Source organism: Melanerpes formicivorus, unplaced genomic scaffold (genome assembly GCF_026170545.1).
Source record: "Melanerpes formicivorus ecotype bairdi unplaced genomic scaffold, bMelFor1.0.p_v2 SCAF_344, whole genome shotgun sequence".
Classification (NCBI taxonomy): domain Eukaryota; kingdom Metazoa; phylum Chordata; class Aves; order Piciformes; family Picidae; genus Melanerpes; species Melanerpes formicivorus.
The window spans coordinates 69794-70000 of record NW_027142696.1 but is presented as its reverse complement, the minus strand read 5'-3'; positions in this window follow the sequence as shown (position 1 = coordinate 70000).

The window sequence follows — 207 nt, the reverse complement described above, 5'->3', positions numbered from 1 at the left end:
CGGCAGCGGGCGGGGGTACGGGCCACAAAGCCGCCCCTCTCAGGCTAGAGGTTTCATTTAGGGAGGAACCCTCGGGGACCCCACCCGGGCAGGTGAGGCCTCACGCGCGGCGCCGCTTTTAGCCCCTTTTAACTTTCGCGACGCCGCCGCCTCGCTCTCGGCTCGGCCAACCCCCGCCACACGCAGCTGCTCGCGGCCGGCACCCGC